The following is a 21,086-nucleotide window of genomic DNA, read 5'->3' as shown; positions in this document are numbered from 1 at the left end:
AGAGGTTAACCTCTCTGGGCCAGTGGGACGCTTGCGTCCCACCCTAATCAACAGCCAGTGGAATCGTGTCATGCTAAATGCAAAACCTCATAAATGCTATAACTTCAATTTCTCAAACATATGACTATTTTACACCGTTTTATAGATACGCCTCTCCTGAATCGAACCACGTTGTCCGATTTCAAAAAGGCTTTACAGCAAAAGCAAAACATTAGATTATGTCAGCAGAGTACCCAGCCAGAAATAATCACACAGCCATTTTCAAAGCAACTAGCATGCATCACAAATACCCAAAACACAGCTAAATGCAGCACTAACCTTTGACAACCTTCATCAGATGACACTCCTAGGACATCATGTTACACAACACATGCATTTTTTGTTCGATAAAGTTCATATTTATATATAAAAACAGCATTTTACATCGGCGCATGACGTTCAGAAAATCTTTTGCCTCAAATGCTTCCGGTTTATTAGCGCTACAATTTACAAAATTACTATTCGAAAACATTGTTAACCTCTATGGGCTAGGTGGGACGCAGGCGTGCCACCCGTGGTGCACTCCATCAACAGCAGGTGCATTTCAAGAGCGGCAAATTTGAATCCAAATAAATGTCAAAATTCAAATTTTTCAAACATACAACTATTTTACACCCTTTGAAAGATAAACATCTCCTTAATCTAACCACGTTTTACGATTTCAAAAAGGTTTTACGGCGAAAGCATAAATTTAGAGTATGTTAGGACAGTACATTTACAAGAGTTGTGTGTAATGTTTTGTCAATTCAAAGACAGGGTCACCAAAACCATAAAACCAGCTAAAATGATGCACTAACCTTTTACAATCTCCATCAGATGACACTCCTCGGACATTATGTTAGACAATGCATTCATTTTTAGTTCTATCAAGTTCATATTTATATCCAAAAACAGCGTTTTATAATGGCATTGATGTTGAGGAAATCGTTTCCCTCCAATAACCGGCAGTCAAGTCAGCATCACAAATTAAATAATTAAAATTAGAAAACATTGGTAAAATATTATATTGTCATTTAAAGAATTATAGATTTACATCTCTTGAACGCAATCAACTTGCCAGATTTAACCTCTATGGGCTAGGTGGGACGCTAGCGTGCCACCCGTGGTGCACTCCATCAACAGCAGGTGCATTTCAAGAGCGGCAAATTTGAATCCAAATAAATGTCAAAATTCAAATTTTTCAAACATACAACTATTTTACACCCTTTGAAAGATAAACATCTCCTTAATCTAACCACGTTTTACGATTTCAAAAAGGTTTTACGGCGAAAGCATAAATTTAGAGTATGTTAGGACAGCACATTTACAAGAGTTGTGTGTAATGTTTTGTCAAGTCAAAGACAGGGTCACCAAAACCATAAAACCAGCTAAAATGATGCACTAACCTTTTACAATCTCCATCAGATGACACTCCTAGGACATTATGTTAGACAATGCATGCATTTTTAGTTCTATCAAGTTCATATTTATATCCAAAAACAGCGTTTTACTATGGCATTGATGTTGAGGAAATCGTTTCCCTCCAATAACCGACAGTCAAGTCAGCGTCACAAATTAAATAATTAAAATTAGAAAACATTGGTAAAATATTATATTGTCATTTAAAGAATTATAGATTTACATCTCTTGAACGCAATCAACTTGCCAGATTTAAAAATAACCTTACTGGGAAATCACACTTTGCAATAATCTGAGCACTGCGCCCAGAAAAATACGCGTTGCGATACAGACTAGACGTCATGTTGGGGAGATCTAAAATCGAAAATACTATGTAAATAATCCATTACCTTTGATTCTCTTCATCAGATGTCACTTCCAGGTATCACAGGTCCATAACGAATGTAGTTTTGTTCAAAAAAGCTCATCATTTATGTCCAAAAATCTCCGTCTTGTTAGCACATGATCTAAGCCAGCCGGACTTCTCGTCATGAACGAGGGGAAAAAATATATTTACGTTCGTTCAAACATGTCAAACGTTGTATAGCATAAATCATTAGGGCCTTTTTTAACCAGAACATGAATAATATTCAAGGTGGACGAATGCATACTCTTTTATAACGTATTGGAACGAGGGTACCCAACATGAACTCGCGCGCCAGGTGTCTAATGGGCCATCATCGTTCCATGGCTCTTGTTCGGTCAGATCTCCCTCCAGAAGACTCAAAACACTTTGTAAAGGCTGGTGACATCTAGTGGAAGCAATAGGAAGTGCCAAAATATTCCTCAGCCCCTGTGTTTTTCAATGGCATAGGTTTAAAGGTAATACAACACATCAGGTATCCACTTCCTGTCAGAAAATGTCTCAGGGTTTTGCCTGCCAAATGAGTTCTGTTATACTCACAGACACCATTCAAACAGTTTTAGAAACTTTAGAGTGTTTTCTATCCATATATAATAAGTATATGCATATTCTAGTTACTGGGTAGGATTAGTAACCAGATTAAATCGGGTACATTTTTTTTTATCCAGCCGTGCAAATACTGCCCCCTAGCCCTAACAGGTTAACACAGAATAGCCACATGCGTGCACTCGCTCAGAAATTATTTGGAGAAAACATCCTTGGTATTTTATTGAGCTATGTTCAACTCTATTCTTCATACTATAAAACAATATAAAATAATGCCACAGAATTCTAAGCAAATCTTGTCTGCTAAATGAACTAGTGTAGCACCAGCCATACGACATAGCCAGATCAGGACCTAACATAAGGACAACTCAGAGTATGCTATTCTGTTCTTCTGAAATACACTATATTTTCTTTACATCATGTTTCTTTGGACCTGATAATGGATTTATTGTGATGGTGTTGGCTATATTACATGGATTTATTAGACTTTTTAAAATGTAGATGTTACAAAGATCTGCATCAGTGGCTTGTATCTGTGGAAGCCAGGAGATTATAAATGTGTTTAGGTTAATTAACGTTCAATTACCATGAGACTGGCAGTTATTTGCTTGACGATCACCGGCTGACAAAATGTTATGACCGACGCAGCCCTACTTGACACCAATATTGTGTAGTTCGATTAGCTCAGTTGATTGGAGCATGGTGCTTGAAAATCCAGAGTTAAGGGATTGATTCCCATAATGGAGTTTTCTCCATGAACAAGAAAAGGAGATCTTTGGTATCACCTTCTTTGTGCTACCTGTATATAATGCATTACACACAGGTAGCTCAAAGCAAGCTCATCTGTTAAAGAGACCTTGGTCTCAGCATGACTCCCTGTCAAAATAAAGGTTAAATAAAATAAAAAATGAAATGATACCGAAACATAACCCCAAACAACTTCCAAGCACTTGGCTGTTTATCTACCTCTGCTTTGCTGTGCTACAGCATTGCTCAAATGCAGCATCTGTGAAACAGAGGAAATGGTGGAAAATCCCATTTGTGGCGCGACACACAGCGAGAGATCCAACATGAAGGCTATAATCTTCTCCCCTCCTGCGGTAAAACCACGCTACATCTGACAACCTACTCTGGCTAAATTAATGTATTTCTTTTTAAGTGTGGGTCTGCCTTATATCTTTCCTCTTCACCCTGACGAACGCATTTCTATCCCATCCCGGTCCCATTCCGCCGCTTCCTTCTACTCTCCCTCTATGACAGACGGTGCGAGGAAGCATTTTTATCCTCCTTTTTAAAAAATCTGCAATTCATTTCTCCTGAACCTTTTCCTGGACTACTGCATTGGGTGATCGTGTGCTAGCCAACAGGTGGAGAACAGTCGTAATCCACACAGATTAGAGAGAAAAGGGGGCGAGAAAGAGAGATGTGTTTGTTTGTGTGCGTGTGAGTGTGAGTGTGTGTGTGTGTGCTTTACTAATGATACTAATGATGATCACACCAGTGGAGGCTGTTGACTTGAACAATTTAGGAGGATGGTAGACCCACGGTATAGGCGCGGAACGCACAGAGATGGAAAAATGTCTTTAAAAAGCAGACAAATAATTTTTGACTAAACAGACCTTTATAGTGAAATACTAGGGGGAATGGGAATGCTGTTGCTCTACACAGACTCAGAGACAACAACTATGATTGGACAACAGAACTCACAGGGTTAGCCGTTCTGGTGAAGAAAACAGGTAGCTATTTGCTACTGAAGTTAGCAACACAAATTGAAATACATTGCACTCAACACAGAGATAAACTTCTAAAACCAAAAAAACTATATATAATCTACCTTCTCCGTCTCCTGTAGTTTGAAGAAACTACATTAATTTGAAGTGAATAATATCCTAATAATGCTCAATCTATCCATTTATGACACCAACTCACCAAGCTTCTAAATTTCACATGCGTAGTACTAGGTTCATTTTCTGATCCTTTGATTAGATGGACAACATGTCAGTTCAAACTTCACAAGCTTTGATTGGTTGGAGGACGTCCTTCAGATGTCATAACTAACATGTAGGTCTATGGAACGGGGTCAGCAGCACAATCTTCCTACAGTAGGTTTATTATTGAAGTCAATGTAGCCAGAGGAGGACGGAAAATAGCTGTCTCCGGCTACACCATGGTGCTACACTACAGAATGCTGTTGAGGCCATTGAAGACCTTCACTGCAAAACAGTGTGTTTTAATCAGGTATTTGGTGACGTGAATATATTTAGTATAGTTTTATCTAAAAACATTTTTTATGTTTGATTATTATGATTTTTTTCAGAAATTCACTGAGTAGGATGGTCCTCCCCTTCTTTCTCTGAGGAGCCTTCTCTATTAAACTATTTAGTAGTGCTTCACAAGCAGTTCATAAGGTATACAAATAGAGTGATAACAAATACTGAAAGCCACAGCCCACAGCTAACTATTGCCTCCTCACCTGCAACATTTAACACCAGCTGAGTTAGTTCATTAAACACTTTGGATATATTCTCCCTTTGGTTTTAATTGTGTTTATTGGTCACTTCAAAATTCATCTAGTTTTGGTTTGCTGCTATTGTCTGGCCCCAAACAGGAGTCTCTCCAGGAGCATAAATTAGGGAGAATAATGAGCTTGTTGAGTGAGATCGTTAGCTTGATTAAGTGTGGCCATATTCTGGAGTTGAAAAGCACCACACCATGACAACGGCCCTGAATTAGAATTAAGAAACACTCATTTGGTATTTCGTCACCGTGGAATCGATCGGCTGCGCTCCCCTCTCCATATTTTTCTCTGTCCATGTTTTTTTCTCTCAATCTCTTGTTCGTTCTGTCACTTCCCTGAAATTCTTTGACTTTATTTCTCTCCTTACTTTGCTCTGCATTCTCTCTACCTGTCTCGCTCTCCTCTGTCCCTTCTTCAACTCTCTTTTCTCTATATCGCTCTCCCTCTCCCTCTCTCCACTCTCTCTCTCTCTTTCTCCTTCTGTCTCCCTCTGTCTCCCTGCCCGTTTCCTCTTCCTCTTTCCGTGTCTTTCTCTCTCTCTGTCTCTTTCTCTTCTTCAATTTCATTTCAATTCAATTCAAGAGCCTTTATTGGCATGGGAAACATATGTGACCGACCGGCTCGATTCGGTCTTATGTAGCAAAATTTGAAATGATAAAAGTAGAGGCTCAGAGCTAGAAAATGTAATATCATACACTACAGCTGAGGAACAATGGTAAAGTAATTCTGCTTTGAAAGTTGAAAAACTTTAGCGAAAATGGCCTTTGAAAGTTTTGGTATACCTACTGGAGAGCCCTTTTATGTCTACACCCATTCAGCATCGTTCACACCCCCTTAAGCTTTAGCCCCACCCATCTCTTTAACATCTATGGGCTAGGCGGGACGAATTCGTCCCACCTACGTAACAGCCACTTGAAGCCTGTGGCGCGATTTTCAAAACCTTAAAAATCCTATTACTTCAATTTCTCAAACATATGACTATTTTACAGCTATTTAAAGACAAGACTCTCGTTAATCTAACCACACTGTCCGATTTCAAAAAGGCTTTACAACGAAAGCAAAACATTAGATTATGTCAGCAGAGTACCAAGCCAGAAATAATCAGACACCCATTTTTCAAGCTAGCATATAATGTCACAAAAACCCAGAAGACAGCTAAATACAGCACTCACCTTTGATGATCTTAATCAGATGACAACCCTAGGACATTATGTTATACAATACATGCATGTTTTGTTCAATCAAGTTCATATTTATATCAAAAACCAGCTTTTTACATTAGCATGTGACGTTCAGGACTAGCATACCCCCCGCAAACTTCTGGGGAATTCGCTAACCTTTTACTAAATTACTCACGATAAACGTTCACAAAAAGCATAACAATTATTTTAAGAATTATAGATACAGACCTCCTCTATGCACTCGATATGTCCGATTTTAAAATAGCTTTTTGGTGAAAGCACATTTTGCAATATTCTAAGTACATAGCCCAGGCATCACGGGCTAGCTATTTAGACACCCGGCAAGTTTAGCACTCACCATAATCATATTTACTATTATAAAAGTTTGATTACCTTTTGTTGTCTTCGTCAGAATGCACTCCCAGGACTGCTACTTCAATAACAAATGTTGGTTTGGTCCAAAATAATCCATCGTTATATCCGAATAGCGGCGTTTTGTTCGTGCGTTTCAGACACTATCCGAAATGGTAAAGAAGGGTCGCGTGCATGGCGCAATTCGTGACAAAAAAATTCTAAATATTCCATTACCGTACTTCGAAGCATGTCAACCGCTGTTTAAAATCAATTTTTACGCCATTTTTCTCGTAGAAAAGCGATAATATTCCGACAGGGAATCTCCTTTTCGGCAAACAGAGGAAAAAATCACAAAGGCGGGGGCGGTCGGGTCACGCGCCTAAGCCCAGAGTCCCTTGATCGGCCACTTGAGAAAGGCGATAATGTGTTTCAGCCTGGGGCTGGGATGACGACATTCAGGTTTTTCCCGGGCTCTGAGCGCCTATGGACGACGTAGGAAGTGTCACGTTAGAGCAGAGATCCTTAGTAAAAGATAGAGATGGAAAAGAAGTTCAAGAAATGGTCAGACAGGCCACTTCCTGTAAAGGAATCTCTCAGGTTTTGACCTGCCATTTGAGTTCTGTTATACTCACAGACACCATTCAAACAGTTTTAGAAACTTTAGGGTGTTTTCTATCCATATGTAATAAGTATATGCATATTCTAGTTACTGGGTAGGAGTGGTAACCAGATTAAATCGTACCCAGCCATGTCAATACTGCCCCCTAGCCCTAACAGGTTAACCTCTCTAGGGTCGGCGGGACGAAATCGTCCCACCTACTCAACAGCCAGGTGAATCCCGTGGCACGTTATTCAAATACCTTAATCAATGCTATTACTTCAATTTCTCAAACATATGACTATTTTACACCATTTTAAAGACAAGACTCTCGTTAATCTAACCACACTGTCCGATTTCAACAAGGCTTTACAACGAAAGCAAAACATTAGATTATGTCAGCACAGTACCCAGCCAGAAATAATCAGACACCCATTTTTCAAGCTAGCAGATAATGTCACATAAACCCAAACTACAGCTAAATGCAGCACTAACCTTTGATGATCTTCATCAGATGACAACCCTAGGACATTATGTTATACAATACATGCATGTTTTGTTCAATCAAGTTCATATTTATATCAAAAACCAGCTTTTTACATTAGCATGTGACGTTCAGAACTAGCATACCCCCCGCAAACTTCCGGTGAATTTACTAAATTACTCACGATAAACGTTCACAAAAAACATAACAATTATTTTAAGAATTATAGATACAGAACTCCTCTATGCACTCGCTATGTCCGATTTTAAAATAGCTTTTCGGTGAAAGCACATTTTGCAATATTCTCAGTAAATAGCCCGGCATCACAGGGCTAGCTATTTAGACACCCACCAAGTTTAGCACTCACCAAAATCAGATTTACTATAAGAAAAATGTTATTACCTTTGCTGTCTTCATCAGAATGCACTCCCAGGACTTCTACTTCAATAACAAATGTTGGTTTGGTTCAAAATAATCCATAGTTATATCCAAATATCCTCTGTGTTGTTCGTGCGTTCAAGACACTATCCGAATGGTAAAGAAGGGTGATGCGCACGACGCATTTCGTGACAAAAAAATTCCATTACCGTACTTCGAAGCATGTCAACCGCTGTTTAAAATAAATTTTTAGGCCATTTTTCTCGTAAAAAAGCGATAATATTCCGACCGGGAAAGCGTGTTTAGGTTCAAAGACGAAAGAAAATAAAACATGGGGTCAACTCGTGCACGCGCCTCAGCCCATTGTCCTCTGATAAAGCACTTGCCAAAAGCGCTAATGTGTTTCAGCCTGGGGCTGGAATTTCATCATTCAGCTTTTTCCCGCCTTCTGAGAGCCTATGGGAGCCGTAGGAAGTATCACGTTACAGCAAAGATCCTCAGTCTTCAATAAACAGAGCCAAGAAGCTCAAGGAATGGTCAGACAGGCCACTTCCTGTACAGAATCTTCTCAGGTTTTTGCCTGCCATATGTGTTCTGTTATACTCACAGACACCATTCAAACAGTTTTAGAAACTTTAGGGTGTTTTCTATCCAAAGCCAATAATTATATGCATATTCTAGTTTCTGGGCAGTAGTAATAGTTCATATTCTAGTTCATATTCTATATTCTGGGCAGTAGTAATAACCAGATTAAATCGGGTACGTTTTTTATCCGGCCGTGTAAATACTGCCCCCTACCCCCAACAGGTTAAGAGTTGATCCGAGCGTTCTGTCCTAAAAACAGCAGTCAAGCACCCAAGCTAACGTGCTAATGTTAGCTAGCTTGTTAGCGACTTCCAGACACAAATGAAGGAACAGCTCACTCTGACGATTTTACTCACCCTAGCAGAGCTGGTTAGGCTGTTTTAATGTTATCCAGAGCGTTGGTAACTGCAACTGTGCTACTGGCAACAATTTACTCTTTTTATGCCATTGTTTACTGACACTGGCCATATTCAACAGGTGTTGAGCGTTCTTAAATTTCTAGGTTATTCTGCGCTCTGGCACACTCACACAAGAGTGTTCTGAAATCGGAGTAGATAGCCAGAGCGAATGTATCAGCTACGTCTATCGACATTTGTCACAGTGACATCATTAACATTCTATTGAAATGGTTACTTGCATAGTGGAGTCTTTTGTTAAGACATGTAGCTAGCTAGCTAAACAATGAACCATAATCCCAATTTATGACGTTACTACTCTGCATGAATCTGCAGGTAGCTAACCAACCATGTTCAATGTTAGCTAGCTAACATTAGGCAATATCTAGCAAAGCAAACGGCTCTTAGATAGAAATAATATTATGACACGCTCAGATGAGAGTGCTTTGAAATCGGAGTAGATAGCCAGAGCGAATTTACCAGCTACGTCTATCAAAAGCTGTCGTGTCACAGTGACATCATGAACATTCTATTGAAGTGGATACTTGCATAGTGGAGCCTTTTGTTAAGGCAATGAACCATAATCCCAACCCATGTTACTACTCTGCATGAATCTGCAGGTAGCTAACCAACCAGGTTCATTGTTAGCTAGCTAACATTAGGCTATAACTAGCAAAGCATATGGCTCTGAGATACGAATAATATTACTACACAGATCATACACATAATGTTACCTAGCGAGCCAGTCAGCTAGCTAACAGTACACTTTAACTTGAAATGAAAACAACTTTCTGACAAAATTAGAAACGTGTAATAGCTGAAAATGTAGCTAGCTAGACTATTTTATCCGTATACATGGATGGACCATGTATTACGTATGCCATGGTTGCCCTTAGTTTGAATATGTCATCCGGAGACAGGTGTTTTCTCCATCTCCTTAGCTATCATACTCGAATTCCACTGATTTCAAAACTCGATACACCAGAAAGTAGAAAACAACACTTATGCTGTTCTACTGTGCAATATATATTTTTTAAAGCAACGTTAGACAGGATTACCTACACATACTGACTAGCTCAAATAGACAGAATTGTGCTATATGGCAGACCAATCCGAACTCATCTCTCGGCATGTCCAGCCCACTCATTATCTCGCGTGAAAGTTGCTAAACCAACTAGGCTCGTAATTTAACAATTTTATCCGTATTTACAGATGGCATAAACGTTTGTAATTAAGTCACATGAAAGTTCACATGTTCTAGAAGGAATTTCTGCCCAAAAACAATTTGTGACAAAAAAACAAAAGCTTACGTTCAAAGCCAAAGCGATGTATAAACAAAAGTGAAATAAACAATAAAAAGTGAGCAATAAATGTTACACTCACAGAAGTTAAAAAATAATAGAGACATTTCAAATGTCATATTATGTCTAAATACAGTGTTGTAACGATGTGCAAATAGTTAAAGTACAAAAGGGAAAATACATAAACGTATATATGGGTTGTATTTACAATGGTGTTTGTTCTTCATTGGTTGCCCTTTTCTTGTTGCAATAGGTCACACATCTTGCTGCTGAGATTGCACACTGTGGTATTTCATCTATTTATTTATTTTCCCTTTTTGTGGGCTATACTCGGCCTTGTCTCAGGATGGTAAGTTGGTGGTTGAAGATATCCCTCTAGTGAAGATATCTCTCTGATGTAAGAAACCTAGAGAGGAACCAGGCTATGAGGGGTGGCCAGTCTTATTCTGGCTGTGCCGGGAGGAGATTAGAACAGAACATGGCCAAGAGGGATATCTTCAACCACCAACTTACCATCCTGAGACAAGGCCGAGTATAGCCCACAAAAAGGGAAAATAAATAAATAGATGAAATACCACAGTGTGCAATCTCAGCAGCAAGATGTGTGACCTATTGCAACAAGAAAAGGGCAACCAATGAAGAACAAACACCATTGTAAATACAACCCATATATACGTTTATGTATTTTCCCTTTTGTACTTTAACTATGTGTGCTTTGGCAAAGTGGGTGGGGTTATACCCTGCCTGTTTTGCCCTGTCCGGTGGTATCGTCGGATGGGGCCACAGTGTCTCCCGACCCCTCCTGTCTCAGCCTCCAGTATTTATGCTGCAGTAGTTTATGTGTCGGGGGGCTAGGGTCAGTCTGTTATATCTGGAGTATTTCTCCTGTCTTATCCGGTGTCCTGTGTGAATTGAAGTATGCTCTCTCTAATTCTTTCTTTCTTTCTCTCTCTCAGAGGACCTGAGCCCTAGGACCATGCCTCAGGACTACCTAGCCTGATGACTCCTTGCTGTCCCCAGTCCACCTGGCTGTGCTGCTGCTCCAGTTTCAACTGTTCTGCCTATGGAACCCCGACCTGTTCACTGGATGTGCTACCTGTCCCAGACCTCCTGCTCTTTTCAACTCTCTAGAGACAGCAGGAGCGGTAGAGATACTCTGAATGATTGGCTATGAAAAGCCAACTGACATTTACTCCTGAGGTGCTGACCTGTTGCACCCTCAACAACCATTGTGATTATTATTATTTGACCCTGCTGGTCATCTATGAACATTTGAACATCTTGGCCATGTTCTGTTCTAATCTCCTCCCGGCACAGCCAGAATAAGACTGGCCACCCCTCATAGCCTGGTTCCTCTCTAGGTTTCTTCCTAGGTTCTGGCCTGTCTAGGGAGTTTTTCCTAGCCACCGTGCTTCTACACCTGCATTGCTTGCTGTTTGAGGTTTTAGGCTAGGTTTCTGTAGAGCACTTTGAGATATCAGCTGATGTAAGAAGGGCTTGATAAATACATTTGATTCGAATAGATATGGGAGTTTATCAAAATTGGATTTGTTTTCAAATACTTTGTGGGTCTGTGTAATCTGAGGCAAATATGTGTCTCTAATATGGTCATGTATTTGGCAGGAGTTAAAGTGCAGCTCAGTTTCTACCTCATTTTGTGGGCACTGTGCACATAGCCTGTCTTCTCTTGAGAGCCAGGTCTGCCTATAACGACCTTTCTCAATAGCAAGGCTATGCTCACTGAGTCTGAGCATAGTCAAAGCTTTCCTTAATTTTGGGTCAGTCACAGTGGTCAGGTAATCTGCGACTGTGTACTCTGTGTTTAGGGCCAAATAGCATTCTAGTTTGCTCCGTTTTTTTGTTAATTCTTTCCAATGTGTTAAGTAATTATATTTTTGTTTTCTCATGATTTGGTTGGGTCTAATTGTGTTGCTGTCATGGGGCTCTTGTGTTTGTGAACAGAGCCCCAGGACCAGTTGCTTAGGGGACTCTTCTCCAGGTTCATCTCTCTGTTGTTATGGAAGGTTTGGGAATCACTTCCTTTTAGGTGATTGAAGTATTTAATGGGGCTTTTCTGGACTTTGATAATTAACGGGTTTTGGCCTGATTCTGCTCTGCATGCATTGTTTGTTGTTTTACGTTGTACACAGAGCATATTTTTGCAGAATTCTACATGCAGAGTCTTAATTTGGTGTTTGTCCCATTTTGTGAATTCTTGGTTGCTGAACAGACACCAGACCTCACAACCATAAAGGGGAATTTGGTTCTATAGCTGATTCAAGTTTTATTTGCCAGATCCTAATTGGTATGTCAAATTTTATGTTCCTTTTGATGGCACAAAAGGCCCTACATGCCTTGTCTCTCAAATCGTTCACAGCATTGTGGAAGTTACCTGTGGTGCTGATGTTTAGGCCGAGGTATGTATCGTTTCTTGTGTGCTCTAGGGCATCGGTGTCTAGATGGAATGTGTACTTGTGGTCCTGGCAACTGGAAAACAATTTGGAACACCATTATTTTTGTCTTACTGAGATTTACTGTCAGGGTTCAGGTCTGACAGAATCTGTGCAGAAGATCTAGGTGCTGCTGTAGGCCCTCCTTGGTTGGTGACAGAAGCACCAGATCATCAGCAAACAGTAGACATTTGACTTCAGATTCTAGTAGGGTGAGGCCCGGTGCTGCAGACTGTTCTAGTGCCTTTGCAAATCGCTCATATGATGTTCTTTATTATGTTTCATGTTTTGTGTGGTTCCCAGGAAGAGTAGCTGCTGCTTTTGCAACAGCTAATGGGGATCCTAATAAAATACCAAATACATATGTTGAAGTGGCCCTGTGGAAAGAAATTTGTATTTTTTTATCCGCACACTTTTTGTTTGTGTTTATGGTTTCTTATAATATTGTATGTTTTTCCCCCAACACCACTTTCTATCAATTTGTATAGCCAGCCTTCATGCCAAATTGAGTCACAACATTTCTTGAAGTCAACAAAGCATGAGAAGACTTTGCCTTTGTATTGGTTTGTTTGTTTGTCAATTACGGTGTACAGGGTGAATACATGGTCTACCGTACAGTAATTTGGTAAAAAGCCAATTTGACATTTCCTCAGTACATTTTTTTCATTTCACTGCTGTTAATGATAAGGCAGAGGATTACTCCAAGGTTGCAGTTGATGCATATCCCACGGTAGTTATTGGGGTCAAATCTGTCTCCACTTTTGTGGATTGGGGTTATCAGTCCTTGGTTCCAAGTATTGACGAAGATGCCAGAGCTGAGGATGATGTTAAAGAGTTTAAGTATAGCCAATTTGAGTTTGTGTTCTGTATATTTGATAAATTCATGCAGGATACCATCAACACCACAGGCCTTTTTGGGTTGAAGGGTTTGTAATTTTGTCCTGTAGTTCATTCAATGTAATTGTATAATCCAGTGGGTTATAGTAGTCTTTAATAACTGATTCTATGATGTGTAATTGATCATGTATATGTTTCGCTGTTTGTTCTTTGTTATACAGTAGAGTCCAAAATATTGGAGAGGTGGTTTATCCATACATCTCTGTTTTGGGTAGATAATTCCTTTTGTTGTTGTTTGTTTAGTGTGTTCCAATTTTCCCAGAAGTGGTTAGAGTCTATGGATTCTTCAATTACATTGAGCTGATTTCTGATTTTCTGTTCCTTTTTTTCCCATGGTGTATTTCGGTTTTGTTTTAGTGATTCACCATAGTGAAGGCGTAGACTCAGGTTTTCTGGGTCTCTATGCTCTTGGTTGAATAGGGTTCTCAATTCCTTTTAGGTTTTTTAATTCTTCATCAAACAATTTGTCATTGTTGTTAATTTTCTTAGGTTGTCTGCTTGAAATGGTTTTATTTGATAGGGAAGCTGAAAGGTCCAAAATACTGTTTCGGCTTTCTACTGCCAAGTTTACACCTTCACTTTTACAGTGAAATGTTTTGTCACGAACTTGTCTAAAAGGGATTTCATTTGTTGTTGCCTAATTGTTTTTGGTAGGTTTCTGCACGACTTTCCTTACATCTATAGCATTTCTTAAAATTGTGCAGTTCCTTTGGCGTTGATGGCTCAAGATTGAGTATTGCTCTGTTCAGGTACAGTAGACTGTGATTTTGCTGTGATCTGATAGGGGTGTTAGCAGACTGACTGTGAATGCTCTGAGAGACTCTGGGTTGAGGTCAGTGGCAAGAGATGAGCTGAAGGTCTACCTACCATAGGAGTCTACACGAAGCCTACCATTGACTATGTTCAAACCCAGCGTGCGACAGAGCTGCAGGAGTTATGAGCCATTTTTGTTTGTTGTTTTGTCATAGCTGTGTCTAGGGGGACATATTTGGGAGGGAATACTGTCACCTCCAGGTATATGTTTGTCCCCCTGTGTGCTGAGAGTGTCAGGTTATTGTCCAGTTCTGGCATTTAGGTCGCCACAGACTAGTACATGTCCCTGGGCCTGGAAATGGTTGATCTCCCCTCAAGGATGGAGAAGCTGTCATTGTTAAAGTATGGGGATTCTATTGGGAGGATATAGGTTGCACACATGAGGACATTTTTCTCTGTTGAGATAATTTCCTTATTAATTTCTAGCCAGATGTAAAATGTTCCTGTTTTGACTAATTTAATAGAGTAGATTAGGTCTGCTCTAGACCAAATTAGCATACCCCCTGAGTCTCTTCCCTGTTTCACACCTGGTAGTTTGGTGGATGGGACCACCAGCTCTCTGTAACCTATGTCTACATTTCCAATTTCTTTGATGAAGTCTGGGTTCCTGCTCTTTAGGCCAAAGGCAGATGACCTCTGTCGCTCTCTCTCTCCCCATCTGTCCGTCTGCCTCGCTGACACTCTTCTCTCTCTCTCTCTCTCTCTCTCTTTCCCTTCCTTGATCTCCATCTCCAATTGTTTCTCTCTCTCTCTCTACATTGTGAAAGCAAGTGAAATAAATAATTATCAAAATGTAAACACTCACAAAGGTTTAAAAAGATAGACATTGAAGTGTTATGTTGTCAGATAGTGTTTTAGTATTGTCCAAATAGTAGGGATAGTAGGGGAAGATAAATAAACACATAAATATTGGTGGTATTTACAATGTTGTTTGTGCTGCATTTGTTCCCCTTTTATCATGGCAACAGGTCACAAATATTGCTGCTGTGATTGCAGACTGCAGCATTTTGCATAACAGATGTGGGAGTTTATCAGTGATTTGTTTTCAAATTCTTTGTGGGTTTGTGTGATCTGTCGGGAATATGTGTCTCTAACGTTGCCAATCATTTGGCAGGAGGTTAGGAAGTGCAGCTCAGATTCCACCTAATTTTGTGGGCAGTGTGTCTTCTCTCAAGAGCCAAGTCTGCCAATGGCGGCATCTCTCAATAGGAAGGCTATGCTCACTGAATCTGTTCATAGTCAATGATTTTGAAAGTGTTGGGTCAGTAACAGTGGTCAGGTACTCTCTGTTTAGGGCCAGATAGCATTACAATTTGCTCTTGTTCTTTCCAGTAAGTGAAATAGTTCTTTCTTTGTTTTCTCATAATTTGGTTGGGTCCAATTCTGTTGCACTGTCATTATCTCTCTCTCTCTCTCTCTCTCTCTCTCTCTCTCTCTCTCTCTCTCTCTCTCTCTCTCCTCTCTCTCTCTCTCTCTCTCTCTCTCTCCTCTCTCTCTCTCTCTCTCTTCTCTCTCTCTCTCTCGTCTCTCCTCTCTCTCTCTCTCTCTCTCTCTCTCTCTCTCACTCTCTGTGTCTCTCTCTCTTTCTGCATCTCTCTCCCTCTGCACCTCTCTGCCTCTCTCTCTCCCTTTCTCTCTCCCTTTCTCTCTCCCACTCTTTCTCTCTCTCTCTCTCTCTCTCTCTCTCTCTCTCTCTCTCTCTCTCTCTCCTCTTTCTCTCTCTATAGATATATATCTCTCCCTCTCTCTCTCCCTTTCTCTCTTTCCCTCTCTCCCTCTCTCTCTCCCCCACTCTCTCTTGCTCTCTCCCTCTCTCTCACCCTCTCTCCCACTCTCTCTCCATCTCTCTCTCTCTCTGTCTCTCTCTCTCTTACTCGCCCTGAGCTGGAGAAATTAACCTTTCAGAGGAATAATACCATTACAAGCCTGGATAAACACCCCTCTGTGTTAGTGTGTCTGCGCGTTCTCTGAAATGAATACCGCTCTGCCATTCCATGGGGAAAACATGAATGCCGCCTTTTTGTTTTTCACCTTGTCTAAGCTTACCTTTTGTTTTATTAATGTTATGGTAATCACTGTTCCCCTCCTCTGTTGTTACCCTGCCCTAGAATGAATAAAGGCTCAGAAGACACCCACTGATCTGTGTGGCTCCAGGGACCCGTCTGCCACTTTCCACCGTGTCATTTATAAATATAGTTGGAGGAAACTAGCCGCTATGGAGTCGCCGGAGACAATGTCTCAAACAAAGGGCATGGAAACGGAGGAGAATCACTCGGGTAATGGCAGTGTGATTTGGGGTAATGGGCTGCGTTCAATATTTTCAGAAAGTCAGACTGATGCACAGAACACCTTAGGCCTAACACACTGCAGAATTACAGTCTTACCAGCAATAGAAATTATAATTTAGATGTGTGTGTGAGAGTGAGTGTGTGTATGTTGCATAGTTATGTATAAAGGTTGTGTAGAGGAGATTATTTCCTCACTTGCAGTACAGCTGTGTGGTAGGAGATTTCTTTGTTGTGTAGAGTATTCCCCCACCTGCACAGGCTGTGTGTGTGTGTAAAGTAGTCCCTCTCTTGCAGTAAACCGCCAATAAAATATTAAGACGCAGCAGCAAGGATACGTGCACAGCCTACTGAACAGCAGACCTGTGTGTGTGTGTGTGTGTGTGTGTGTGTGTGTGTGTGTGTGTGTGTGTGTGTGTGTGTGTGTGTGTGTGTGTGTGTGTGTGTGTGTGTGACAGGTCTATTAATGACAATCACTGTTTGCCACAAGTGAAGACCTTTCACTTTTTTTACTGTGACCCCTGCTGTCTTCTCTATCCTTCCTTCATCAGCTGTCCTCCCCTCTCCCTCCTCCACACCTCCTCTCCCCTCTCCTCCTCTCCTCCTTTCCCCTCTCCTCCTCTCCTCCTCTTTTCTTCTCCTCTCCCCTCTCCACCTCTCTTCTTCTCTTTGTTACACCTCTAATTCCTCGCCTCCCTCCTCCTCTCTCCTCTCACCTATCCTCCTATCCTCCTCTCCACCTCTGCTCCTCTCCTCCCTCCTCCTCTCCTACTTAACTCCTCTCCTCCTCTCCTCCTCTCCTCCTCTCTTCCTCTCCCTCTCCTCCTCTACTCCTACCCCTGCCCCGCTCCTACTCTCCTCTCCGCTCCTCCCCTCCTCCTCTCCCCATCTCCCCCTCTCATCCTCTCCTCCTTACCCCACTCCACCTCTCCTCCTCTCTTGGTGGCACCTCTCCTCCCTCCCTCCCTCCCTCCCTCCCTCCCTCCCTCCCTCCCTCCCTCCCTCCCTCCCTCCGTAGTAATCAGTGGTTATTGTGAAGCAGTGAAAGCAGAGATGACCTGTATGTTAATGTAAATACAGAGGTACCAGGGGACACTGTTTAATGTGATGGTGCCAGATGCTGCACACACTGGAGACACATACACATGTACGCACCACACACACACACCACACACACACACACCCTTAGGGACAGGAGCAAACAGTATCTAATTAAGTCTTTCATGAGTTTGGTTGGACAGCTGAGAATTAAGTATAACATGTAACAGTGTTCTTGCCTGCCAAGTGTGTGTGTGTGTGTGTGTGTGTGTGTGTGTGTGTGTGTGTGTGTGTGTGTGTGTGTGTGTGTGTCGTGCGTGCGTGCGTGCGTGCGTGCGTGCGTGCGTGCGTGCGTGCGTGCGTGCGTGCGTGCGTGCGTGCGTGCGTGCGTGCGTGGCTTATGGCATTTTACAGTGAAAGAGGAAAGACAGAATGATGTCTTTCCATTGGATTTTTCAAATGACACCAGTGCGCTTTTTGCATGCTGACATTCTCATCTCTTCCTACATGCCTTCATAAATGTCTTCATAAATTCGGTCTTATGTAGCAACATTTGAAATTGTGTTTTTTACATTGGATAAAAGTATAGACTCGGAGCTAGACAATTGTATATCATACACTACAGTTGAGGAACAAAGGGAAAGTATTTCTTCTTTGAAAGTTGATAAACTTGTAACCCCACTTTTAGAAAATGGCCTTGAATGTTTTGGTACACATACTGGAAAGCTCTTCTCTGTCTACACCCATTCAGCATCGTTCACACCCTCTAAAGCCTTAGCCCCACCCATCTCTTTAAGGATTCACATGTGAGGCCATGTACTAAACAACCAAAGATTTCAAGACTAAAGGCTGGTTTATACTACGGGTGGGTTCGTAAATTTAATCTGGAGTGCCAGAGTCTGCTCAGAGTGCTCTCTGGGCGTTCATAAACTCAGAACATTGCCAGATTGTCCATTTGTCAATTCAGAGCTTTCAATCTTGGAGCATTCAGAGCGCACTCTGGCCGAGGAGTAGGGTTGATCCGAGTGTTTTGACCTAACAACAGCAGTCAAGCACCAAGCTAACTGGTTAACGTTGGCTAGCTTGCTAGCTACTTCCATATTTAACGGGTGTTTAGTATTTGTAAATTTATCCGTTATTTTGCACTCTGGCGCACTCACATGAGAGTGCTCTGAAATTGGAGTAGATAGCCAGAGGGAATGTACCAGCTACGTCTATCGACAGTTGTTGCAGTGACATCATGAACATTCTATTGAAATGGTTACTTGCATAGTGGAGTCTTTTGTTTAGACATGTAGCTAGCTAAACAATGAACCATAAACCCATCTCATAACGTTACTACCCTGCATGAATCTACAGGTAGCTAACCAACCAGGTTCAATATTAGCTAGCTAACATTAGGCAATAACTAGCAATGAATATGGCTCTGAGCTACAAATAATATAACTACACAGATCTCAAACACGTAACGTTAGCTTGCGAGCCAGCCAGCTAACGTCAGCTAGCTAGTTAACCTCTTGACGGTCGCCTAGGATAGGGGGCGCTACAGCGATTTTAGAAAATAATTCGTGCCCATTTTAAACTGCCTCCTACTCAAACTCAGAAGCTAGGATATGCATATAATTAATACTTTTGGATAGAAAACACCCTAAAGTTTCTAAAACTGTTTGAATGGTGTCTGTGAGTATAACAGAACTCATATGGCAGTCAAAACACCGAGACCGATCGTAAGAGGATGTGGAATTCTGAATTGCAGACTCAACTTCACCACTTTGCCTGTAATTCACACAGTGAGCAATGGTTCATTGAGCACTTCCTATTGCTTCCACTAGATGTCCCCAGTCTTTACAAAGTGATTTGAGCCTTCTACTGTGAAAACTGAATGAATGAGACGCAGTGGAACGTGGTCACGAGGAGGGCCATCACCATTATGACGCCGGCGCCCCTGGCTACCCTCTCCTTTCGAAACGTTTTGAAAGACAATGCAATCATCCCCCTTGAATCTTATTGGAGCTCTGGTTGAAAAAGGCCCTAAAGATTTATGTTATACAACGTTTGACATGTTTGAACGAACCTAAATAAAAAAAATATCCGTTTTTTCGAAAGAGGTGTCCTGTGCACGACGGAAGTTTTGGAGCAGCCTTCAGAACGCGCTAACAAGAACAAGCTATTGGAACATAAAGGATTCATTTTTTCGAACGAAAATACATTTTTTGTGGACCTGGGATTCCTGGAAGTGCTTTCTGGTGAAGACAATCAAAGGTAAGGGATTATTGACAATAGTATACAAGACTAGATTTGATATGCGATTGTTCCAAGATGGCGCTGACCTGTATTGCTAGCCTATTTTTCTGAGTATCGCATCCCCTTTTATCGCAAAGTGTGATTACCCAGTAAAGTTATTTTTAAATCTGGCATTGCAGGTGCTTTCAAGAGATGCTAATCTATAAATCTTAGAATGACAATATTAAATTAAAAAAATGTTTTCGAATAGTAATTTAGTAAATTGTAGCGCTGTTTCACCGGATGCATTTGAGGGAAAATAGTTAGTCAACGTTACGCGCCGATGTAAAATGCTATTTTTATATATAAATATGAACTTTATCGAACAAAAGAATGCATGTATTGTGTAACATTATGTCCTAGGGGTGTCATCTGATGAAGATTGTCAAAGGTTAGTGCTGCATTTAGCTGTTTTTTGGTTATTTGTGATGCATGTGGTTGGTCGGAAAATGGCTATGTGGCTACTTTTACGATATACTCCTCTAACATAACCTCTTACATCTAGACGTTCCGCTAGCGGAACACCTGCTCCAATGATAGGCGTGGCGTGAATTACAAATTCCTCAAAAATACAAAAACTTCAATTTTTCAAACATATGACTATTTTACAGCATTTTAAAGACAAGACTCTCGTTAATCTAACCACACTGTCCGATTTCAAAAAGGCTTTACAGTGAAAGCAAAACATTAGATTATGTCAGCAGAGTACCCAGACAGAAATAATCAGACACCCATTTTTCAAGCTAGCATATAATGTCACAAAAAACAAAACCACAGCTAAATGCAGCACTAACCTTTGATGATCTTCATCAGATGACACTCCTAGGACATTATGTTATACAATACATGCATGTTTTGTTCAATCAAGTTCATATTTATATCAAAAACCAGCTTTTTACATTAGCATGTGACGTTCAGAACTAGCATACCCCCCGCAAACCTCCGGTGAATTCACTAAATTACTCACGATAAACGTTCACAAAAAACATAACAATTATTTTAAGAATTATAGATACAGAACTCCTCTATGCACTCGATATGTCCGATTTTAAAATAGCTTTTCTGTGAAAGCACATTTTGCAATATTCTGAGTAGATAGCCCAGCCATCACGGCTAGCTATTTAGACACCCACCAAGTTT

This window comes from Salmo salar, chromosome 14 (assembly GCF_965601325.2).
Source record: "Salmo salar chromosome 14, fSalSal1, whole genome shotgun sequence".
In the NCBI taxonomy this organism is placed as follows: Eukaryota; Metazoa; Chordata; class Actinopteri; order Salmoniformes; family Salmonidae; genus Salmo; species Salmo salar.
The sequence above is the reverse complement of the archived record's forward strand: the minus strand, read 5'-3'. Positions refer to the sequence as shown.